This window comes from Pleurodeles waltl, chromosome 3_1 (genome assembly GCF_031143425.1).
Source record: "Pleurodeles waltl isolate 20211129_DDA chromosome 3_1, aPleWal1.hap1.20221129, whole genome shotgun sequence".
NCBI lineage: Eukaryota > Metazoa > Chordata > Amphibia > Caudata > Salamandridae > Pleurodeles > Pleurodeles waltl.
In genome coordinates this window covers 190,789,490-190,812,969 of record NC_090440.1, presented here as the reverse complement: position 1 = coordinate 190,812,969, position 23,480 = coordinate 190,789,490, and positions in this window count along the sequence as shown.

Here is a 23,480-nt window from a genome sequence, read left to right as displayed (position 1 = left end):
GGAGGTATAGATTCAGCCCAACAATAATGTGAGCAGTAAATATGTAGGTATGCTGATGCTCGACAGCTTAACCTCACTGGGATGGGATTGCTTTTTTCAGTTTTTCTGTTGATACCATTTGTTGTGAAAGGAACGGGGAATGCCAAAGGTGTTATTGCATACTCTCCCTTTAATGCAAGCCCACCACCAGTCATCCAGTGTGTTTTGTCCACCAACAGAGAAGCATTATCTTGTTATCTGTAGATAAAATAAGGTTTCTGCTTGGTGGGCCTCAGTGGCTTGCAGCATGGCTCGAGGTTTGAAACAAGGGCTATGAGAGAACCATTGCTGGCTGCATCTTATTGCTTTTAGAGCAAGAAACAATGGGCCAAGTAAAAAAATGGGGCTAGCAACAATTGGCATCAGATGGGCAAGCAACAAAGTGAGATGGGAGCAGAAGGGATGAGCTTTAATGTGGAAAGGGTGTTTGAGTGACGGAACAAGCAACAGAGAGGGAGGGGTGGGGCAAGCAACAAAACGGAAGGGGTAGGAGCAAGTGACCAAGCTGGAGGGGGGCAGGAGAGTCAACAAAACAGTAGGGGGGGCAGATAGACTGGGCAAGTAATACAGCAGGAGAGATGGGGGAAGCTAAAGAAAAATAAATAAAGTTCATCCGAAAGTGTGACCAGTGGAAGAACATATACTGGTCAAGGAAGCAGTAATCCTGCCATGCTCCAGGGGAGAGAGAAACACATGAAGAGGAAGTGAAGCTGGTAAACTGACATAAGAGAAGCAAAAAATGAGAGTGACAATAAAGCCAACTAATGGTAAGCAATAGTTGAGCTGTAATCCATAATAAGTAAATTAGATGTCTTGCAAGTGACAGCTCATGTGCGATCACAGACAAGACCCAACAATGGCCATTCTAATGACATCTGTCCATAGAGGATTGTCCACATCCATCCTGCTGCTGTCTGACCTTCTGAAGGCTGAAAAATGGCTGAGAGGCACACAAAGAGGGCCTCCAAAGAATTTGAGCGTTATAGATCTGTGAATGAGCAGAACAGCCTTAAAGGGAAGATGGACATCTGTCAGGACATTAGTCAGACATGCTGTAGAAGAGATCACCACCAGGAAGGGGAGGGATATAGGAAAGTACTAGGAGGACCTCCTTCTGTGTTCCTGATTTAAGGTACTAGACATCCTATTGAGATCATCCCTGATGAAGATGCAGTCCTAGCTCAACCCCCACCAACTTCCACCCCCCAATAAGTATTATAATGACAGTAACCTGCCAAAAACTTCATGCCCAGCTGCAGGTCAACAAGCAGCAGCAAGGAGTTTCCTTCACTCTGCGCAACCTTCTTCTTCTAGAGCAGACTCTAGTTTATGGCTGGCAGCAGTGGGAAAAACCCACAGCACAAGCACAAAGATGAGAGAAACCTTCACACATGACACCCAACAGCCTGCAGGGAACAAACAGCACCTGTGGAATAATAATGGAGGAAAGGGCCTGGCAATGGTTAATCCTGCATTTCAGTAGAGTCCACTGTCCCCAGACTCCCTGCAGCATCCATCCAATCTAAAGACAATACCCCATGAAGAAACAAGAAGCACAGCACACACAGCACATGGGAACAGGAAGCACAGCACACACAGCAAAATGTTAGTTAGTTCTGCCCATCTAACGGAAGACTGGTCTTCATCCTCCCACAGTTCAGAGTGTGTTTCTACACAAAAACATCAGGAATGGTAGAAATAACCAAGCTAGACTGACAGATTACCTCTGACCTCCTTTTTGTACATCATTCTTGCTGTAGCAATTTGTTGTGGGTACACTAGCACATCCAAAAGCTTGATACTAGGATTCTGTTACTTGCAACATTCAGACTTATCTGGGTATATTAATCACATCCTTGAATATAAAGTGTGCAATAACCAATGCTTGTTAAATGCCTCATTTATTATAACCAGTCCTTGCTGATTATGCACATGGTATTCCACCCGCTCCAACTGTAACTGCCAAAACATGTGTTCTTCCCAATGTGATCTGTATTGAACATGTGCCACAATCAGAAGAGTAATTGCTCATTTCCTTAACAAGCAACCAACTGCCTTTCCACCTGCTCCAACTGTAACGGTCAAAACATGTGCTTTTCTCAATGTGATCTGTATTGAACATGTGCTACAATCAGGAGGATAATTGATCATTTCCTTAACAAGCATCAAACTGCCTTTCCACCTGCTCCAACTGCAACTGCCAAAACATGTGCTCTTCACAATGTGATCTGTATTGAACATGTGCTACAATCAGGAGGATAATTGCTCATTTCCGTTTCAAGCAATCAACTGCCAAAAGGCACATGTGCACATTTTATTATTTAAGGATGCTTGTGAACCTGAGGCCTTACTTGGCTTCATACCTATTGCTCTGCCCACCTGTTCTAGTCAAGTCAACTTCCTTGTCCTCCAGCCTACCTACAGTCGAATTCCAGTGCAAGTCTCTTGTTCTCTAGTCTGCCTCCAGTCGAGTTCCAGTATTCCTCATTCTCCGACCAGCTTCCAGTGGAGTTCCAGGATTTCTCGTCCTCCAGACGGCCTCCAGTCGAGTTCCGGTGATCCTCATCCTCCGGTCAGCTTCCTGTGGAGTCCCGGATCTCCTCTTCCGTCGTCTGCTGATGATCCCGTACTTCCTGTAAAAGAGAGAAAATAAGAAAGGTGAAAAAACCCAGTTTGGGTTCTTCTGAAATTTTCAAGCAAGTAGCTTCATTTCAAGGTAAAGAAAGATGAATCGCTTAAATTAAACAAAACAGAGATCTGTCTTTTAAATAATCTATGACAATAAAAACTAGTGTGATTTATCATTTGGATGGAAATCCAAGATACTGCTAAACAGACTTAAGGAAAGACGTATTTCCGGTAACAAGCGCTCACCTGAGAATTAGGAGATTGGAAATAGAGCAAGTTTATCAAAACTATTATTGGCAAGAGATTGCGCCAGAACACAAAGGAGTCCTTTAGTCAAGTTGATTGTTTTTGAGTGTAGACATTGCTTCAGAGACTCTAAAAGTATTGTAAAAAGAGGAAGAGACTTGTTCACCCTTATAGAAACATATGCACAATGTGTCAACAATAACTGACATTATGCAATGTAAAATAGTTCATGTAAGGTCAATGTATTAGTGAAGTAATTCTTTTGCAGTCCAATATCCCAAAATCCAAGAACCCAGTATTTTGAGAAATCAGAAGTCCTGATGTCCAGCATGACACGCAGTCAAGGGCCCACAGTCCAATTCTGCAGTCCATGAAGAAGAAGCTGGTATTTTCTCTTTTTCTCATCCCAAAACACCCTTCCCCTTGAGGACTTGCGAGAGGGCAATGTACTCTTCATCGCAGTCATGTTAGTCCTCACTGGGATTGGGGTATTGTCATCACCCCATCGGAAACCTGGAATTCACATGAGTGGTGCGCACAGAACACAATCCGAGCTAGATTCCATTCCATCGTACAGTGCGTGCCATGCTTCACTGGCACCTACTACCATGTATCTGCACGGTATGCATGCACTATCCAGGCAGACTTAAGCAGAACTTGAGAAGGGTGAGGCCATTAAACCATTTACCCGGTGCACAGTGGACAATGGCTGCTCTGTGACTGTCATTAAAAACACATGCTGCCATCACTGCCAAACCAATGTCAGCCAACAAGAGGACAGTAGTGGTGTGCTCTTCCAAACCATAGAACCTCACTCCTGGTTGTATATACTAGTGTGCTAAGCGGTAAGTTATGTGGATGCATGATGGTCGTGCACACTGAATCCAGAAAAAATATAAACACAGTGCAGACTTGCATGCTCTGGACATTCTTATCCCAACAAATTCAATGAGAGCACATGTACTCAATTTTGACTCTCAACCACCTTCTTGAGCAAAGGTTATAGAAGTGTAACAACATATAAGGGACAGTATGCAAATACTAGGGCCCACATCCATAGTTGGCACGCGTATATTGAGAAATATCACCATGGAAATCAGGATCTGGGTGTGTTTTTATAGCTGCATGGTCTTATGGATAGCAGAGGAGAATGTAACCCCACTGAGACGTCAAATCAAAGCATTCAGGTATTTGATATTGATTTGCTTCAGCATTCTAGGAGTTTCTATTCACTGATGTGGCAGATAAAGTTGTGGCCCCAACACAGTCAATGCCTCTAATATGTGCTGTCAATTTCTAAGACCTATTGCAGTGTAGCATGTGCCAACAAGCCAGCCCATTACAAATCAATTACGAAAAACAATTATAAAAGTAAACCTTGTTCATCTCTCACTAATAACAGTCTTGAGTGATCATTATCCAGTCTAAACAGGGCTGAGAGAACACTTTGGTAGTGCTATGAACATCATATTTATATTACTAACGGACTACGGGGGTGACACAACTGCATCAGAGGAGGAGATTGATGATTGAGAGCGGGATCTGCCCATCTGGAGATCAAAGAGAATGTCAACACAGCATTCTGGTATGGAGGGAGTGGTGCTATTAGCAGGCAATATTTATAAAGTAGGTATCATCACTTACCATGAGGACATAGTAGAGAAGGTAGTTCTTATGTCAGAAGACACTGGTGGTGCCTTCATGATGATGGCCCAATCATGTTCTCACCCTTTCTGCATCCACTTCTCCGATCTCTTCTCCACCTGGCCCATCTGCCAATCCCATGGAAGTTTGCAATAGCCTTCAGTCTCCTCTGTTTTTCCTGCCTTGCTTTGTCTCCCAAACATCCAAGAAGCCACATTACAAGTAGATTTCGGGTATGTCATTTATTGGACAGCAGGCTCCCCAGAAGATCCTATCAGAGAAGGGTATGTTTGTATGCGAGAACTTTGGAAATATTCTTGACCTAATCACTTGACCAGCCATGTTTGCTGTTCTCCTCGGTTGTAGCCTTATATTCCTCCACTACTCCCACCCCTTTATGTGTATGTTTGTATGCACTATTTGCCCAACACAAATCTGGCTGAAAAGTACTGGAAAACAATGCAGAGTCACAGCTAAATAGATGGTCAAAGATAGATTGAAGTGGTAGCAGGATTTTGAATGTGAAAGTGGGCTGTTACTTCGTCATTATTTATTTACCTTTAAAGAGGTGTGTCTTGAGCGCTTTCTTAAATTGGAGCAGAAATGAAGTGGTTCTGATGGCCCAGTGGCCATTACTTCTATCCAAACTTCTCATAATACCCTCAATCTAATGTTGGGGCACGAAGCCATGTTTCTGACCACCCTGCTTGTTCCAAAAGTAATAGATTACAGGGACATATGCAAGACAAGGAAAAGACGATGATTGTAGAGGTCCTTTGATTTTGTTTCCTTTATTTTCTAGAAAGACTCATTTCGTTTTGGATTATTTTAAGTTCATGTTTTAAACACTCTTTTTTTCAATATTTTTTAAAGCTTTTTCCAGGCAGGTTGGACACCCCCACCCAAACTGTGTTCTGCATTTAAGCTGCAATTTTGAACAATATCTATGTGGTGAAGTAAATACCTACTGACACCTCAAAATGATCTAATATTATATTTCAACCCAAACACTTCCTTCCTAATACATTTTTTAGTTTTTAATCAAAAATGTTAATGGGTCAGTCATGATCCACTGCTAGTTGAAATATGAATGGTAAATGATGTCTCATTCATGGCATTTACTTACACATGGGTACGTACTACACAGGATTTAGATCCTGATTTAGAGTTTGGCAGTGGATTTTGTAGCGTAATCATAGAAGAACATTTAACTTCGACCATGGAGAGGGTACACCACTCACCTAATTTAGAGATGTCCGGCAGCCCAGCAGACATCTCTCCCATTTCCAGGAACAGCCTTCAGAGTGGTTCCTGTAAATGCTTTGAAAGTTTAGTAGATGGCTGCGTCAACATGAATGAGGGCTCTGTCAAACTTTGAATGTTTTTTTATTTTTAAAAACCAAATCTCAATGTGTGATTTTTTTTAAATAAAAAAACAGTGAGTTATCTCCCAAGACTTGGGAATCATTTTTGCAGTTTTCACTGCCCTTCGAAAACTGGCTGAGACAGAGTAGTCTCCACTGTCTACGTATTAAAGTTCCGCCTAAATCTAAATGAGGAGGGCAGAACTTTGCCTTGGTGGATAGGGTTCTCCATTGCTGTTGCGACGGAGTGTGTTCACTATCAAAGTATAAAGCCTTAAATCAGGCACTTAGGGGCTTCTTACAACTTCGGAGGAGGTGTTAATCTGTCCCAAAAGTGACAGTAAAGTGACGGATATACCACCAGCCGTATTACGAGTCCATTATATCCTATGGAACTCGTAATACGGCTGGTGGTATATCCGTCACTTTACCGTCACTTTTGGGACGGATTAACACCTCCTCCGAAGTTGTAATAACCCCCTTAGTCTGTGCAGGAATCTCAATGTCATGCAAAGGTTAACTTAGCTTAGTCGATGCTGTGTTCAAATGTAAAGAGTTGCTGCATTTGCTCAGAGCGTCGTACACGTGGAGCCTTTGTAACATAAATGTTGTCAAGGGTTTGTTTGCAAAGTTGTCTATATATACCACAGGACTTTCTCTTTTCTAGTTAGTTGATCACTGTTGAAAATATTTTCTGGGGAAATGGGGCACTCTGACATGTATGAGCTTATATATCATTGATAAGGACAGAAGCCTGTTCTAGGAAATTTGGAACACTCAACTGATTCCAAGGAACAAGAAGAGGAGACAAACCTCTGCTTCACATGGACAATTATCCATAACACTGGACTTTTCAGAAAACAAGACCGATTGCATCCACGTCTATCCATTAGATATATGGAACTGATTGCCAACTTATTAGTTATAAAACAGTGTTATCACAGGACATCTGTGAGACTTTGGATGGAGAGTTGTGCATGTTGCCCAACTGTTCGTTCCTTTGCCATGTATTGGTTTTAAAGTATGCAAAAAGTGATTGATCGTATTCTTGAATTAAACTCAGGCACTGCTAATTACTTGGGCTGCATCCCAGTCCATCCGTATTTGGTACACCATGCCACCTCAGATCCTCCCTGAACCAGAACACAAACAACCCATGCCCATTTTCACCCTACTTAGGGATCATCAGCCAGATGTAGCTTGGTTTGAGTGTTACAGTGTGCACTGGAGCCATGTCTGGGCATACCAGTCCCACTTGGGTAACATGCTAAAGTATGTAAAAAGTGATGGACCAACTGCTTGAATTAATCTCAACCACTGGAAATGACTTAGGCCGCATCCCAGTCCATTGTTATTTTGCACAACATGCGTCCTCAGTTTGGATCCAGTCATATGCAAATCAGTCTTGATGCATCTCAAATGGGAACAGTCCAGCCGAACTATAAGTCCAGGCCCTCCCTGGGCCAAAACACAAGCAACTAAGGATTAAATTCACAAACAGGTGGCATAGTGTGAAGATATAAAGAGGATCAAATTCTTAATTCCAGTTTGCATCTCACACTGCTGCTTGATGATCTCCAGAGTCAGCAACTCTCCCTTGGTATGGTTGACATGTTGCATTTCCGTCTTCTGCAGGACTGGTGGATATTTATGGGGTCTTCCTGTGGACCTAAAGGTCTGTTTTGCCTCATGTGGACAGTGTTTTTGTTCTGTAATATTAGTTGGTCTGGAATATTTGTTGTCAGCGAGTTTTTGTGAGACATCCATGAAGATTCAGATGGAGAGGAAGACAGCAAGTGAAAACAAACCTGTGACACAGGCACAGTGGAGCTTCAAAAAACAGAAACAAACTTCTTATAGAAAAAATATTGAAGAACATTGTTTAAACAAATGAAAGACCACAGTGATACATCAATTAGCGTCAGCATGGAGGATTGCCAGGAGGGGCACAGACCCCCCAGATACCAACAAATGAAAAACATATTCTACTTATTCTACTAATGGTTTTGTGTTGTCTCATTGGCTTTTCTGCTGTAACATCTACTTTATGTGACTGTCTAAATAGAAAAAAGCTAGAATTTGAACAAGCTGACATCCTTAAGGATTAGCGCCTTTATGACCTAAAATTAACGTGTTTTTACTAGTCTGGCTTTGGATCTTGAAGGACTAGCACCGTCATAACAGATATGCACAAGACATAGCTACATTACATTACAAACACAGTCACAAGGATTATAGGCAACAATATCCAATGTCCTTACCTCATTACATCAAATGAAGGGCCAGATTTACAAGGCCCTAGCACCTCTTTGCACCACATTAGCATAATTTCTTATTACTCTAATGTGGCTCGAGGCAAAAATCGCAGCGCCATGTCTACAAAGTGGCACAATGCATGTACTGAGCCACTTTGCGACCCCTTGCGCCACATTGTGCCTGCGCCAGGCATAATGTATGTAATGGGGCGTTCTGGCGTTAGGAGGCCCGCAAAAATGACACAATGAAATCTACAAGATTTAATTGCGCCATTTTTGGCATCATTTTTAATTCCTGCTCAAAGCAGGCATTAAAAGGACACACCTATTGAAATCAATGGGCCTCCATGCACTTTGCTCCACTAGTGGCAACATTTGTGCTGCTAGTGGAGAAAAGCACAGCAGTAGCGTCAAACATTTTGATGCTATTGGCCTAACATGCACCATGATGCACCGTAGTGTAAATACAGCACACCCATGGTGTCGCTAGGTGGCAGTGGGAAGGCGTAAGAAATCTGATGCATCAGTATTGGTGTGCCACATTCTTGTAAATTTGGGCCTTAGTCTAAATAAAGGATCAGGACAGCCACACCTACTTCACAAACATATTCAGTGGAATTTTTAAAGGGCCAGGAAAAATCACCTACATCAGACCGGGTGTTTATTCTCTCCCACCCCTGGTATTTTAATCCAAGTAGGGTGATATACTAAGAATGCATGGCCTGTTAAAGATTATCAAATCTATTGAGCATTTTAAATTAAGTCTGCGCTCTGGCTCCAGTAAGGCATTTGCTCCCTAGTTTCTGTTGTTACATCTTACCTTCATCTCAGGCATAGCCAGCTTGGTTTTTTTTCATACATAAGGTAAAATTATAGTCTGCTCACATAAAGTCTATCCCTAATGCTGTCAATGGTTTAAAATTGACACAAAATCATAAAACTGTTACATGGCAGATCTTGCGGTCGTAAGGTGTGGCACAGTAATATCTTGGTCACCAATGTTGAACATAAATATTATGTCTCAAATACTATATCTGCCACATTGGAGGTAAAAATAGAAAATATACACCCAGTGGATGAATATTTTTGTAAATGATATTTAGGACACAGTATCTATGACAGACGATGTTTTTATATTTGATATAAAAATGTCCAACACAATGGATCCCTGCGTGCTAGTAAAAGGTGTCAAAGGTATTAATTGTGACTGAACAAATCTTGTAAGATGCTCAGAGGGCACACTTCCGTGAGTCCCTTTCCCATTGTTTTGCCATGCATGTGAGACACATTTTGTTGTACCTCAAAAGATCCTCCTTGTCTCCTAGCTTAGATTTGTGGAAATCAACTGCGCAAACTGGTTCAGCTGGAGGCAGATTACCAAGCAGACACCACCTTCAGCACTGAGAACTCTCCATTCTAGATCAGTGGTCTTACTACGTACATTTGTATATAATTCAAAATCTTTGCCATTGTTTCTAATTTGTTCCCTTGGGTGTTTTACTCTCACACTTCAAGTGAAGGATTGCAGTTAATACATTGCCCAGTCCTGCATTACCAGGTGTCTGCATCCATGCCAATATCTCCCTTGCTTTGGTGGCTTGGATATGTTGATACCGATCCTCAGTGCTAGACTGGCAGTCTGGCACCACCAGATGGACCGGCTTGAAAGGACCAATGTGTGTTCCATTTTTTGGTCCAGTAGGGTATGATTCGACCAAAAGAAACAGACCACACACTGGTCCTTTTATGCTGGACCACTGAAATTCCTGTTCGATACTGCTTTTTTCAAGTAATATTTTAGTTCTGCATCTGATAATAAAGAGTGATGCAAATCAGACAATTGCCATTCCAAACCTGTGAGAGTTCTCTGCATCGCTCTCTAATATCTGAATTGGACAACTGGGCTCTACAATCCCAAGCTGGTCTCAAGACCTCAAATAGCCCGCACATCAATCAATCAATCAATAATATTTATAAAGCGCGCTACTCACCCGTGAGGGTCTCAAGGCGCTAGGGGAGGGGGTTACTGCTGCTCGAAGAGCCAGGTCGTGAACTGCCTCCGGAATGCGAGGTGGTCCTGAGTGGTCCTGAGGTTGGCGGGGAGGGAGTTCCATGTATTGGCCACCAGGTAGGAGAAGGATTTCCCACCTGCCGTTGTGCAGCGGATGCGAGGGACGGCGGCGAGTGCAAGGTTGGCGGAGCAAAGTTGACGGGTGGGCGTGTAGAAACTGAGGCGACGGTTGAGGTATTCGGGTCCCTTGTTGTGGAGGGCTTTGTGTGCGTGGGTGAGGAGCCTGAAGGTGATCCTTTTGTTGACGGGTAACCAGTGCAGGTGTCTCAGGTGGGCGGAGATGTGGCTGTTGCTGGGTATGTCGAGGATGAGGCGAGCGGAGGCGTTTTGTATTCGCTGAAGACGTTTCTGGAGTTATGTGGTGGTTCCTGCGTATAGGGTGTTTCCAGGCGGCTTGTGATGAGGGCGTGGGTCACAGTTTTTCTGGTGTCGGCGGGGATCCAGCGGAAGATCTTTCAGAGCATGCGGAGAGTGAGGAAGCAGGAAGACGATACAGCGTTGACTTGTTTGGTCATGGTGAGAAGCGGGTCCAGGATGAATCTGAGGTTGCATGCGTGGTCTGAGGGGGTAGGTGTGATGCCTAGGGCCGTGGGCCACCAAGAGTAATCCCAGGCGGACGGGGCGTTTCCGAGGATGAGGACTTCCGTTTTGTCTGAGTTTAGTTTCAGACGGCTGAGTTTCATCCATTCTGCGACGTCTTTCATTCCATCCTGCAGGTTGGTTTTGGCGATGGTAGGCTCCTTGGTGAGGGAAAGTATCAGCTGGGTGTCGTCGGCGTAGGAGATGATGTTGATGTTGTGTTTGCGTGCGATGTCGGCGAGGGGGCTTATGTAGACATTGAAGAGAGTCGGGCTGAGCGAGGAGCCCTTTGGGACGTCGCAGATAATCTTGGTGGGGTCCGAGCGGAACGGCGGGAGGTAGACTCTTTGGGAGCGGTTAGAGAGGAAAGAGGTGATCCAGTCCAGGGCCTGTCCTTGGATGCCGGTGGAGCGGAGGCGGGATATTAGGGTTCGGTGGCAGACGGTGTCGAAGGCAGCCGAGAGGTCGAGGAGGATGAGGGCGGCTGTTTCTCCGTTGTCCATCAGAGTTCTGATGTCATCGGTGACTGCGATGAGGATTCGGTTTCTGTGCTGTGTGAACCCTGTGTGAATGACTGTCTGAACCCTGACAGTGACCCGTCAGTGCTTCTGGGTCAAGACACCATTACCCAACAGCAAAGTTGGAGCCCCACACACCTGCGCCATTTAGTCTCTCGCGAGGAGGGCCACAATTGACCTCATATACTCCACCTCAGCAAACAGTTTCTCTTCACAAGCAGTTTCTCAGTTATCCGCTGCTCCTCCTTCTGTGGACCCTCTGAGTAGCAGTCGCAGGCAAAGAAGGCCACCACTCCACTGTAAATGATGAGGGCTTCCCTGTTTCTTTTCCAGTCCACTGGTTTAACAAATGGGCATGAGGGAACCACACCCTAATATGATTTTTGTCATTTGTGATGCTGAGTATTAATAACTTGTTTTTATACAATATTTCAAATTGCACTTCTTCAAGTTTCTGGATTACCTGATTTATGGTACTCAATTTACCAGCCTCAGAAGTATATGATGACTGTGAGAAATTGGGTTGTTGGTTGAGGGGGATTTGATCCTTTATCAAGCAACAGCCACAATCCTTGTCAGAAGCAGTCAGGTTTAACTTAGAGGCAATGTGTAAAGTATTTATGGGGTACTTAAATAGTAATAACGTGACAACATAGCACAAGAAAAATCCCACATTAATTTGGAAAAATAGAGTAAAATTTACTAAATTATTTGACACAAAAACAACAAAATTCCAATCAGTAGAACCAGAAATATGCAATTTCAAAGATTTAGATAGGTATAACGCTTAAAAGCACAAAGCGCCACTTGGTCAGGGCAACTCAGATCTGTGGACCCCTGATGTTGCGCCTCCTTTTTGTAGAGGTACAGCACTGAGCACTTTTCAAATGGGATTGTAACCGTATGGGGTCACTTGAGTCTTAATGCCCCAGACGCGGCATCTCCTGGTACAGGAAGTGAGAGCCTAGTAACTTGTCATGTGCAACTGTAAGTGTTGAGGGCGACTCACGTCAACAAGCCCAGACTGCACCCTCCATTGCAGAGGTGCTGAAATCGGTAACTATTTGGTATCATTGAACTGTCTGACTGGGTGACTCAATGTCTAACAGCGGCACCAGTGACCCTCCACCTATGTTTTGCAGACCTCTTACTGAACCTCCTTTGGGGAGCCCAGACGTCTCCTCCTTAATTGTTTACCAGCTGTTGTCTTTCCTTTCCCCACCTTAACCCTGGAACCCCGAGACTTGTGGCTTAGCCGCGAGTGGCCCAGTAACCAGGGAAAGTTGATGCAATCTTGGTTCGTGGAGGGGTGGAATAGCCTAAGCTGGTTTGTGAGTGAGTGGTGGTTTGGGACCCAGGGTGCTTGCAAACACAGGCATCCACCATCTGGATACCAGGGCACCACAGTAGAGTGCCAGGAGTAAGTGCATACGAATGAGTGTGTGCACGTGCTCATTGATACCTGTGGCACTGTATGGCAGTGCAGAGTGGATGTGCGGAAGTGAGTATGGGTGAATGTGAAGGCAGTACCATGGTGCTGCTGGTCATGTTTATCCTGTCAGGGAGTTCTTACAGTCAACATTACGTCTTACTGGGGGGAGTGGCTACGCAGGCAAAGATGTCGGAACTCACGGAGCCCTGCCTCAGAGCCGCCGACACAGCAGCCTTGTGCCTCGTGGAGAGGCGAAGGCGGCAGAGCACGGCGAGGGGTCGGCCAGCTCCGGAGTGCGCTGAATTGACAGAGCGCGGCGGTGCTGCTGCGCCCGGAGCTCCTGAACACAAGCCGGGACTCAAGTTACGGCGGAGCGCTGAGAACCAAGCTCGGGAGGCGGCCGCGAAGGAGCCGACACTCGCTGGCGGGCCCCCCGGTGCCAGAGGGCAGGGGCCAGAACCCGAAGACAGCCGGAGAGAAGCAGAAGCCGGAACGAGGCCAGAGGGCCTTTGGGAGGCTCGGCGGTGCCCTCCTCCCCCTGCGTCAGCAGGGAGCTAGGTGAGCGGGGCCCAGGCCTTGGGCCTGCGGGGGAAGACGACCCCAGGCCCTATATGGCGATGAATGAGGCATCGGCCCAAGAGTAGAGTGTGGCTGAAGACTAGCATTGATTAGCCGGGGCAGAAATATGGCGTGGAGAGCGTGACCCATGCAGTGAAACCAGGCCTACAGGAGGGGAACTGGACGTTGCCACTGGGCGCCCTGGACCGGACGGAGGGGGCCGTGAATATTGAGCATGGGGAGGCGGAGGCCACGTGAACACCCCGGTGCGGTGGAGGAGGGACCCGCCGGGTGTCCTGCCTTCCGGAGGAGCGGACCACAGGAGCGGGGTTTTGGGCCGGGCCTGGCAGGTGGGGGGTGGACCTGTGCCCTCTTCTAGAGCTACGGAGTGGTGTCAACTAAAGACTGGGGTGGCTTGGCGGGGGGCCCCTGACCCCCCTGCAGAGCGGAGTGTGATATAGAGAGTGCATGGGGCGACAGGACCGGGCCCATAGATCGGTTGCAAAGGATCTCTGGCGGCTCCACCCCCCTCCGTGCTTTTGCTTTTTGCTTTACATCTACAGCACGGGGGACGGTGAGAGGACTATTGAAGGGCCGGTCAGCTGACGGCCACAGCAAGCGGACCCCGAGAGAAGAGAAGGACCCACAGAGCATTGAGGCATTGGACGAGCCCCTTTGGGAGCACGGGCGGTCGGGACGGGCTGATTAGGTTAGTACCCACACCTGAGGATTACACTGTACCTGGCAGAGGCCCTACAAGGACGATTGTGAATAGGTGGCTGTCCCAGCGTGGGGGGTAGCGACCGATTGAAGTACCGGTGAGCTGACACAAACCACAGGGAAGGCCCATGCGAGACCAGAAGAACCAGGGGATATCGGACTAGAGACGGCCGGCCGCAGTAGAGAGCGGGAAGCCTGCTCTTTCAGCGCTCATGAACACAAGACGCCGCCGCGGAGGGAAGAGAATGGACCGACCAAAAAACCAGCGAAAGGAAAAGAGAAGACATGCATTGCCCGGTACAGCCCTCAGTACAGGACACGTTAGACAAAATCTTAAGAGCAATCGAGGACAAAAAAAACACCCTACAGCGCAACATCAATCAGGTCGCAGTAGAGGTCGGCCTCCTCAGAGCAGACCACCAAAAGCTAATAGACAGGGTCAAAGACACGGAGGCCACGATAACAGATATAGGCCCTCATTACAACATTGGCGGTAAAAGCCGCTTACTGCCGTGCAGAAGACCACCAACACACCGCCGCAGCCGCGGAATTCCTCCACAGCTATTATGACCCACAACACGGAATACGCCAAAATTCAGACACCCACACAAGTCTGCCACACCAAAGGTCAGTGATAAACTGTCGAAAACAAAACCTCCACCGTCACGCCAACTGAGATACGCCCACACTACGCGGCGGTTTTTCAACCGCGGTATTCCATTGGCGGTACACACCGCTGCGCTCAAAATACACCCACATTTACAAAACACAGCCACATTGGACAATTCCAAATACACACACCTGATACACATACACACACCACTCCCACACACCCATTACAATATAAAGCACACACCCACATCACCCACAAACCCCTACTACCCAAAATTCTGAAAGAAGGCCAGAGAGAGACAGCACCAGCAAGAACAACAACATCCACAGACACACAACACCATCACCCACAGAACTTCCACGCACCTCACACAACACACCACTACATATCAGCATACTTATCACCACAAACTCCACCCCAAACATCACCTACACCACCCCATGGCACGGCAAAGACACCCCAGGTTCTCGGAGGAGGAGCTCAGGGTCATGGTGGAGGAAATCGTCCGGGTAGAGCCACAGCTATTCGGAGCACAGGTGCAGCACACCTCAATTGCGAGGAAGATGGAGCTATGGCGAAGAATAGTGGACAGGGTCAACGCAGTGGGATAGCACCCAAGAAATCGGGAGGACATCAGGAAGAGGTGGAACGACCTACGGGGAAGGTGCGTTCCGTAGTCTCAAGACACCACCTGGCGGTTCAGCGGACTGGTGGCGGACCCCCACCTCCTCCCCCACAACTAATAACATGGGAGGAGCAGGTCTTGCCGATTCTGCATCCTGAGGGCCTCACAGGAGTAAGTGGAGGAATGGACTCTGGTAAGACAAATCTTAACTATTACATCCCCCACCCTACCTGCATGCCATCACATACCCCCGCCCTCACCCTCACCCCCATCACTCCAACTCCTCACATATGTCCCACTATCACAACCCACCCATCCCAACACCAAGCCCTGCATGCAACAACAAAGCATGGACACCCATCACTAAAGCATGCCCACTGCACTACCCATACAACCCCCTAAACCATCATCACACAAGGTCCCACAAAGGAATGCAAGCACTGGGGTACACGGTCACCCACCTATTGCACACCATGACACACACAGATGTAATAACCATCCTTTTATACCTCTGCAGGACTCCTACCCAACGTCACCAGACAGGAGGGTCCACACATGTCCACACCACCAACAGAAGAGGCCCACAGTGATGACAGCACCTCTGTCCAACTGGATCTAGATGACCAGCCCGGTCCATCGGGGAACTCTGGACAGTCGGTTGCCCTTACCCAGTCACAGGCCACCACAGACCTTCCCCCCTTTGGAAACACCAGCACAGCACCCACCCAGCGGGCTCATACCTCTGTCCCCAGGACACAGCAATCAGCTGTGTGTCCACCACTACAGGGAACCCAGGATAACCCACCACCCCAACAACAACAGGGACCTGGGGACAGTGGTAGTGGGCACACGGTCTAGGGGACAGAGGCCCAGGAACACAGGGGAACTGGGAGGGCTGCTGTGCGACAGGGGGCGGACAGGCCAAGGGAACCCACTCTCCACGAGGCCCTCTCCTCCATCATGGGAGCCTACCACCACTCCCAGGAGACAATGGCAACGGTACTGGCCAAGTTTCAGGAGACCCAGCGCCTGCAGGAGGAACAGTATATGGGCTTCAGGGAGGAACTCAGAACCATCAGCTCCGCCCTGGGCACCATCGTAGGGGTGCTGAAGGAACTCGTCAACTCCAGGAGGGACACTGTGGCACTACAAGGGGCCCCTGACACTAGCATGGACGATGAACTGCCCACCACCTCCGCCGGCGCTAGTGGACAGGACGCCCCGCAACAGGACCACCACACCAGCACCCCACCCCCTGCAGAGGGAGAACCATCCCGCAAACGGTCCCTGAGATCCAGGAACAAGACCGAGCACGATAACAAGACCCCCGCCAAGAAATGAGACCACCCTGATTGTCATCCTACTGTCCCACTTTGTCACCCTGTCCATACTTAAACTGCCCCAGCTCCATTTCCTATACCCATATGGGCAATGCACCTGTGAGACTAATAGGCTGGACTCTGCCATGGACATTCCTCCGCCATCACCCCTCACCATTTCACTACCCCCTCCAATATTGAGCACTAAAATAAACACACTTAATGCACAAAACAATCTGGAGTCTGTCTGTGATTTTGAAATAGTGTATTAGCAATTACAGTGACAAAATGCTCTTTTAATTGTAATGTCAACATACCTATGTCACACAGCTCTAGTCCATGAGGAATCTAAGCAGATGTCACACAGTGGGACCCACATCTGTGAAATCGTAAGGAAAAGTGACAACTTAGTGACCATACACTGGGTGAAAACGACAGACAGTAGAGAGGTAGTAGTGTTAAAGTACATGTAGTAGGCAGGTCTGTACTCTTACCTGTGTCTCACTGGAAATATTGCTGGATCACTGAGTCCCTGTTGTTCACGTCTTCTTCCTCTGCTTCCTCCTCTTCACTGTCCACAGGCTCCACAGCTGCCACAACACCGCCATCTGGACCATCCTCCTGCAGAAAAGGCACCTGTCATCGCAAAGCCAAGTTGTGAAGCATACAGCAGGCCACGATGGTCTGGCACACCTTCTTTGGTGAGTAGAATAGGGATCCACCTGCCATATGGAGGCACCGGAACCTGGCCTTCAGGAGGCCGAAGGTCCGCTCGATCACCCTCCTAGTTCGCCCATGGGCCTCATTGTAGCTTTCCTCTGCCCTTGTCCTGGGATTCCTCACTAGGGTCAGTAGCCATGACAGGTTGGGATAACCAGAGTCACCTGCAAATGGCGAGGGACAACTGTTAGACACACACTATCCTGTAGGGATATCCCCAGACCATGACAACCATTCCCACTGACTAGCTTCCAGGTGCTCACCAAATAGCCACACACAGTGCCTCTGGAGTTGACCCATCACATAAGGGATGCTGCTATTCCGCAGGATGTAGGCGTCATGCACTGAGCCAGGGAACATGGCATTCACATGGGAGATGTACTGGTCTGCCAAACATACCATCTCTACATTCATAGAATGATAACTCTTCCGGTTTCTGTACACCTGTTCACTCCTGTGGGGGGGGACCAAAGCCACATCTGTCCCATCAATGGCACCTATGATGTTGGGGATATGTCCCAGGGCATAGAAATCACCTTTCACTGTAGGCAAATCCTCCACCTGAGGAAAAACGATGTAGCTCCGCATGTGTTTCAGAAGGGCAGACAACACTCTTGACAATACGTTGGAAAACATAGGCTGGGACATCCCTGATGCTATGGCCACTGTTGTTTGAAAAGACCCACTTGCAAGGAAATGGAGCACTGACAGCACCTGCACTTGAGGGGGGATTCCTGTGGGATGGCAGATTGCTGACATCAGGTCTGGCTCCAACTGGGTACACAGTTCCTGGATTGTGGCATGGTCAAGCCTGTATGTGATAATCACATGTAGCTCCTCCATTGTCGACAGGTCCACCAACGGTCGGTACACCAGAGGATTCCGCTATCTCCTCACATGTCCCAGCGGACGGTGCCTATGAAGGACAACAGCGAGCACAGAGTCAACCAACTCAGAGGTACGTACCCACAGTTTACACAGAACACCATTCATACACAAAAGGTGGCCTTGAGTATAGGCCTAGGTATGTGTGATGCAGTTGAAAATGAAGCCATGTGGGCCCCTGAAATGGCGGCTGCCTGACCTGTAAAGTGGGACAATGGGATGTGAGGTAAATGTGCTGGCGTTGTACACCATCGCGGTAGGCGGTCGAAGACCGCGGCGCAATGCTGCATTGGTTAGCATTGGACCCTATGGGTCCCAGGAGCCAATAATGATGTACGCCGGCAGTGATGGTACGCACCACCGCAGACGTGACCGCCATTTTCTATCTGTTCAATCACTTGATACCTGATCTTCGACGGGAGAGGACCTACACTGCAAGTGCTGCTGTGACCTCAGTCTGGAAGAGACAATGGCTCGAGTGTCTGGGGAAAGGGCTCCTGCCTTCACAATTGAGGAGTTGGAGAAACTAGTGGATGGGGTCCTCCCCCAGAACACGCTACTCTACGGTCCTCCAGACAAACAGGTAAGTGCACAGGGAGCATGTTGTATGGGCTATGCCTGTGTGGAGAAGGCTGGATGTAGCAAGGAAGGGGGGAGAGTCTGCGTGCATGAAAGACGGTGAATGCATGTACCACATGGCAAGGGTAGGGATGGGGGCCAATCAGTTTGATGGTGCAGTTGGTAATAACTTATCTTTTTCCCCTGTACATTTCATGTAGGTCAGCGCCCACCAGAAAAAAGATATTTGGCGTGCCATCGCTAAGGACGTCCGGACCCTGGGGGTCTACCACAGACGGAGCACCCACTGCCGGAAAAGATGGGAGGACATTCGCCGCTGGAGCAAGAAGACGGCGGAGGCTCAGCTGGGGATGGCATCCCAATGTGGGAGGGGTGCCCGTCGCACCATGACCCCCCTGATGTTCAGGATCCTGGCGGTGGCCTACCCAGAGTTGGATGGGCGCTTGAGGGCATCACAGCAGCCACAAGGGGGTGAGTACACTCTCATTCTGCTGACTTTGCGTGCAGTGGAGGGGTCTGGGTGGGGGAGGTGGGCTGTGGGTTTCCCTAGGCCAGGGCGAGTTCCGTAGGCAAGGCTCCTCCGTAAGGCAGGCCATGTGGCACCCCACCCCACCTCTGTAGAGTGACAACTACACCTAGTCATGCCCCTGTGTCATCTATGTGTGCAGATGTCGCCCATAGCCTTGTAGGCTATTTCCCAGGAATTGAACAGTGGAGCCCAAGAGCGCGGCGTAGTGCAGGGGGCTTCTGTGTCTGTTGTGTCCGCCAACGGTAGCGGTAATGCATGCACTCAACATGACTTTCTTCTGTTGTCCCCCCCCTTTTTGTAGTCTCCCTGTTCTTGTGTGCATCAGGCAGAGGAGCAGTGGCACCGGAGCACCAGGGGGCTGCATCCCACATGGCCATGGAGGGCCACACTACGGACTCAGACTTCACCAGTGGGACGGAGGGCGAGGGGAGCTCCACTGTGGGGACAGGAGCTGAGACCAGTGACACGGACTCGTCCTCTGATGGGAGCTCCCTTGTGGTGGTGGCAACATCTGTGCCACCCCCATCTACAGGTACAGCCACCACCCCCCCTTCCAGCACAGCCCTCCCAGCAGCCCTTCAGCCTTGGCCCCGTGCCCGCTCACCCGGGAGGGTGGGCATCACCTTCGCCCCAGGCACCTCACGCCCTGCCCCAGTCACCCCTGCTGCCCTCAGTGAGGAGGCCATTGAGCTCCTCAAGTCTACCATTTTGAATGCCATCCAGGGAGTAGAAAGGCAGTTGCAACAAACCAATGCATTTCTGGAGGGCATTCATTCTGGTCAGGCAGCCCTTCAGCAAGCTTTTCAGACTCTGGCCTAAACACTGATGGTAGCCATTGTCCCTGTGTCTAGCCTCCCCCCTCCAACTTCCTCCACCCCGACCCAATCCCCTCTACCTCAGCCTATCCCAAGCACACCTACAGACCAGCATGCACACACCTCAACACACAAGGGAAGCTCAGGCAAACATAAGCACCACACATCCCACAGGCACTCACGCAAGCATCACACACATGCAGACATAGCAACATCCACTGCCTCCACTGTGTCCCCCTCCTCCTCGTCTCCCTCCTCCCTCCCAGTCTCGTCTTCACTCACACCTGCATGCACTACCTCTACAGCCACTACGTCCCTCTCCAGCACACCCACCACCACACCCCGCTCACCTGCAGTCACCACCCCCACTACCATTCACACATCCCGTGTCCTCTCCAGTGTGTCTGTGACGCCCCCTCCGAAGATACACAAACGCAGGCACACACCCACCCAACTGCCACCCACCTCACGACAGCCTCCAGCGCATGCACCTTCACCCAAAGTCACCAAACGTACACCTCCTACAACCACCACCTCTTCCTCCACTCCCAAACCCGTCCAGCTACCCATCCCAGTGTGTCCCAAAAACTTTTCCTGTCCAACCTTGACCTCTTTCCCACACCTCCCCCACCCCGTCCGTCTCATAGGACCCGAACTAGCACCTCAGCCACAACATCTCTGGGACCAGTAGTGCCTGTAGTCACCGGAATCTGGAGTGCACAGGCCACCAGGGCAGCCAGTGTGGCACGGAGCCACAGCACAGACATTCCCCCACCTGTGAAGCATCAGAAGTTGGCCAGTGCCCGGCGGGAGAGGGGGAAGACTCCAGCCACCAAAGCCGCTCCCAGGGGTCCCGGTGGGAGTGTGGAGTCAGCTGTGACACCTTCCAAGGTGGGGAAGGGCCACAAGAAACCCGTCAAGTCTGGGAAGAGCAGCACAGCGGAGAAGACCCCCATCATCCCCGCTGCCCAGGAGGCCACCTCCAGCACAAGCCCAGCTGCCCAGGACAGGCCCGCCAGCACAAGCCCAGCTGCCCAGGAGGGGCCCGCCAGCACAAGCCCAGCTGCCCAGGACAGGCCCGCCAGCACAAGCCCAGCTGCCCAGGACAGGACCGCCAGCACAATCCCAGCTGCCCAGGACAGGACCACCAGCACAAGCCCAGCTGCCCAGGACAGGACCGCCAGCACAATCCCAGCTGCCCAGGACAGGCCCGCCAGCACAAGCCCAGCTGCCCAGGACGGGCCCGCCAGCACAAGCCCAGCTGCCCAGGAGGGGCCCGCCAGCACAAGCCCAGCTGCCCAGGACAGGCCTGCCAGCACAAGCCCCGCTGGGCCATGAAGGAACGCCAGCAAAAGCCCCGCTGGGCCATGAAGGACTGCCAGCAACTGAGTCCCTGCAATGGAGACCGCCGCCTCAAGCACCGTTGAACAGGGTACCGCCATCTCAAGCACTGCTGCACAGGGCACCGCCATCTCAAGCACTGCTGCACAGGGCACCGCCATCTCATGCACCGCTGAACAGGGCACCGCCATCTCAAGCACCGCTGAACAGGGCACTGACGCAGCTGAGTCCGTCACGGGGTGAATGATGCACTCTGGGCACCATGACCCTCCAGAACCAGTGGAGACTGTCATCCACTACCTCTGTCCTTAGCAGGATGAAGCACTCTGAGCACCATGCCCCCTCCAGAACCAGCGGAGACTGTCATCCACTACCTCTGTCCTTAGCAGGATGAAGCACTGTAGAGACTTGAGAGACTGTGGCTTTGCACTCCCCAGGATGGAACAGTGGGCAACCCACCCACTGTAGAGACTTGAGAGACTGTGGCTTTGCACTCCCCAGGATTGAACAGTGGGCATGTGGCCCCTTCGTGGATTTGGCGTTGTGCACTCAACGGGCGGAGGTGCCCCCCCTTTCCCTCCCCCTGAGGTGCTTGTTTAGTTGCTCTCTGATGCCCCTGCAGTGTTCTCTCCGTCATGGTCGGGGATCTTGTGTGGGCAACGCCCATACCGTGTGGTCCCAGTGTTCCACTGACTTTCTTAGAGCACTACCTGGACTACTATGCTTGGTATATATTTTGTACATGGTGTATATATATGTTTCTGCCCACTTGCTTTTAATATATTACAATGGTTACACTCATTTTCTATTGTCTCTGCCTTCTTCCGGGGGGTTTGGGGGTGTAACTGCGATGTATTGATTTGCATTAGTGTGTGTTGTAGTGGGTGAGCGTGGGGGTATTGCATGTTTATGTCCCTGTTTTTCCCTCCCCCCTCCCCTGTGTCGTAGGTGCTGTACTCACCGTGGTCTTCCCTGCCGGCATTCGTGCTCCTGGTAGAGGACTATTGCAGAGAGAATTTGGAGTTCCGGATCTATGGAGTCCTCGTTCCTCGTGGGGTGTGTAGAGGTGAGCGTTTTCCCTTCGGGATTCCTGTTTCCGCCGTGTTTTTCTCCACAGTGAATCTGTCCCGGAAAAGGTGGTGGATTGGCCTGTCATAATAGTGTGGGCGGTACATTGTATCCCGCCTGTCTGTTGGCGGTGACCGCCGCGCTGTTTGTTTGTACCGCAGTGGCGGTCGGAGTGTTAAAGTGGCTGTCTTTGTTGGCGGTTTCCGCCACGTTCGTAATTGCAAATTTTTTACCGCCGGCCTGTTGGCAGTCTTACTGCCGCTTTAACACCGACCACCAGGGTTGTAATGACCACCATAGTCCTGAGACAAAAGGACATGGAGTCCACTATGTTACACCTAACAGAGAGAGTAACACGACTAGAGCAGAGGGCGGAGGATGCTGAGGGGAGGAACAGAAGGAACAATGTGCGAGTGGTGGGTCTACCGGAAGGAGCAGAAGGTACGAACATGGTGGAATACCTGGAGGAATGGATGCGTAAGACAGTGGCCCCGGGACGTTTGATGCCGTTTTTTGGCCTGGAGAGGTCGCACCGGGTTCCTGTGAGACCCCCAGCGCCTGGGAGACCGCCCAGAGTAGTGATAGCACGCCTGCTACACTACAGAGACAGGGACATCCTGCTCCAGAGGGCCAGGGAGGCAGGCCCTTATAGAGTGGACAATGGAGAGGTGACCCTCTTCCCGGATTTCACCATCGAGGTCCAAATCAGGAGATCCTCCTTCCTTGCGGTAAAGAGAGCGCTAATAGAAGAGGGAATGCAATACTCACTCCTCTTCCCCGCCAGACTGAAGGTGATGATGGAGGGCAAGTCCACGTTTTTCCAAAACCCTGAGCAGGCATGGGAGTGGTTAGAGGCCCATGGAGGAAGGAGAAGAAGTGGCGGGGGGCCGGATGGGGCCCTTCCCCGCCCCTCCAGGGGTGGGGCGGTGGCG